Source organism: Cebus imitator, unplaced genomic scaffold (genome assembly GCF_001604975.1).
Source record: "Cebus imitator isolate Cc_AM_T3 unplaced genomic scaffold, Cebus_imitator-1.0 Scaffold87, whole genome shotgun sequence".
NCBI lineage: Eukaryota > Metazoa > Chordata > Mammalia > Primates > Cebidae > Cebus > Cebus imitator.
Window position 1 is genome coordinate 4,662,695 of NW_016107402.1, and position 3,077 is coordinate 4,665,771.

Consider the following 3,077-nt stretch of genomic DNA (forward strand, 5'->3'; position numbering starts at 1 on the left):
AAAACATGAAGTAGGCACTAGAATCATACTAAAAACCCAAGAACAGGCCGGGCGCAGTGGCTCACACCTGTTATCCTAGCACTTTGGGAGGCTGAGGCTAGCAGATCACTTGAGGTCAGGAGTTCGAAACCAGCCTGGCCAACATGGTGAAACCCCATCTTAAAAACAAAACAAAACGAAACAAAACAAACAAAGAAACAAACAAAAAACCAAGAACTGAGACCGGGCAGGGTGGCTCACATCCGTAATCCCAGCACTTTTGGGGCCACAGCGGGTGAATTGCTTGAGCCCAGGAGCTCAAGACCAGCTTGGGAAACATGGTGAAACCCATCTCTACAAAAAACATAAAAATGAGCCAGGCGTGGTAGTATGCATCTATAGTTCCAGCTACTCGGGAGGCTGAGGTGAGAGGATCAGTTGAATCAATGAGGGCAAGGTTGCAGTGAGGTGTGATCATGCCACTGTACTCTAACCTGGGCAACAGAGTGAGACCCTGACTAAAAATAAAGAAATAAATACAAAATTGGACCGGGGATGGTGGCTCACGCCTATAATCGCCAGCACTTTGGGAGGCGAAGGCAGGCAGATCACCTAAGGTCAGGAGTTTGAGACCAGCCTGGCCAACATAGTGAAACCCCATCTCTACTAAAAGTACAAAAATTAGTTGGGCATGGTGGCACGCACCTGTAGTCTCAGCTACTAGGGAGGCTGAGGTGGGAGGATAGGTTGAACCTGGGAGGCAAAGGTTACAGTAAGCTGAGATCATGCCACTGCACTCCAGCCTGGGCAACAGAGTGAGACCCTGTCTCAAAAAAAAATAAAAATAAAAATAATAGAAGCCAGGTGTGGTGCCTCATGCCTATAATCCCAGCACTTTGGGAGGCCGAGGCAGGCAGATCACCTAAGGTCAGAAGTTCGAGACCAGCTTGGCCAACATGGCAAAACTCTGTTTCTACTAAAAATACAAAAATCAGTTGGGAGTGGTGATGCACGCCTGTAGTCCCATCTACTCAGGAGGCTAAGGCAGGAGAATTGCTTGAATGTGGGAGGCGGAGGTTTTAGTGAGCAGAGATAATGCCACCGCACTCCAGCCTGAGCAACAGAGACTTTGTCTCAAAAATAAATAAATAAATAATGATGTAGCAGTGCAGAAATGTCAAATGAAAAAGAATAAATAAATAATACCATCTGGGCACGGTGGCTCATGCCTGTAATCCCAGCACTTTGGGAAGCTTTAGCAGGCAGACCACTAGAGGGCAGGAGTTTGAGACCAGCCTGGTCAACATGGCAAAAATGTCTCTACTAAAAATACAAAAATTAGCAGGGTGTGGTAGTGTGCACCTGTAATCCCAGCTATTCAAGGAGGCTGAGGCAGGAGAATCACTTGAACCTGGCAGGCAGAAGTTGCAGTGAGCCAAGATCCCACCACTGCACTCCAGCCTAGGTGACAAGAGCAAGACCCCAACTCAAAAGAAAAAAAAGAAGAAACCAGAACTGTTCATTGTTAGAGAGTGCCACCACTCCCAGTCCCTCCTAGAGCTAAGGAATGTGTACACACCCACACACATTTACAATTATATTTATTTCTGTAATTACACATACTAAACAACATGAATTCAGTTCCAATCTCATATCACAGGGTTCATTCTAATTTTTGCCCTTTATGTATTTATACCTCCCATCTTTTTTTTTTTAAAGATGGGGTTTCACCATGTTGGCCAGGCTGGTCTTGAACTCCTGACCCCAGGTGATCCACCCACCTCAGCCTCCCAAAGCGCTAGGATTACAGGTGTGAGCCACCGTGCCCGGCTATCTCCCGTCTTTTTTTGAGACTGAGTTTCGCTCCTGTTGCCCAGGCTTGAGTGCAATGGCGGGATCTCGGCTCACCGAAACCTCTGCCTCCTAGGTTCAAGCAATTCTCTTGCCTCAGCCTCCCAAGTAACTGGGATTACAAGCATATGCCACCACATCCAGCTAATTTTTTGTATTTTTAGTAGAGACAAGGTTTTTCCACATTGGTCAGGCTGGTCTCGAACTCCCAACCTCAGGTGATCTGCCCACCTCGGGCTCCCAAAGTGCTAGGATTACAGGTGTGAGCCAACACACCGGGCTACCTCCTGTCTTTCACACTGAGAAATCTGGTGTCCATTATTCTTGATTTATCTACTTTCTTTCTTTCTTTCTTTTTTTTTTGAGACAAGGTCATGCTCTGTTGCTCAGGCTGGAGTGCACTGTTGTGATCTTGACTCACTGCAACCTCTGTCTCTGAGTTCCAGAGATTCTTTTTTTTTTGAGATGAAGTCTCACTCTGTTGCCCAGGCTGGAATGCTCACTGCAACCTCAGCTTTCTGGGTTTAAGTGCTTCTCCTGCCTCAGCCTCTTGAGTAGCTGGGACTATAGGCACGCACCACCACACTTGACTAATTTTTTGTATTTTTTAGTAGAGATGGGGTTTCATCATATTGGTCAGGCTGGTCTTGAACTTCTGACCTCGTGATCCACCTGCCTCGGCCTCCTAAAATGCTGGGATTACAGGCATGAGCCACGGCGCCTGGCCATTTTCTATGAAATGGAGTTTTACTCTTCTTGCCCAGGCTGGAGTGCAATGGCACAATCTCAGCTCACTGCAACCTCCGCCTCCCAGATTCAAGATATTCTCCAGCCTCAGCCTCCCAAGTAGCTGGGATTACAGGGGCCCACCACCATGCCTAGCTATATATTTTTTTGTATATTTAGTAGAGATGGGGATTTCACCATGTTGGTCAGGCTGGTCTCAAACTCCTGACCTCAGGTGATCCACCTGCCTCAGCCTCCCAAAGTGATAGGATTACAGGCATGAGCCACTGCACCTGACCTAAGTGATTCTTCTGCTTCAGCCTCCTGAGTAGCTGGGATTACAGGCACACACCACCACGCCTGACTAATTTTTGTGTTTTTAGTAGAGACAGGGTTTGGCCATGTTGGCCAGGCTGGTCTTGAACTCTGGGCCTCAAGTGATCCACTTGCCTCGGCTTCCCAAAGTGCTGGGATTATAGGCATAAGACACCATGCCCAGCTACTTTTTTTTTTTTTTTTTT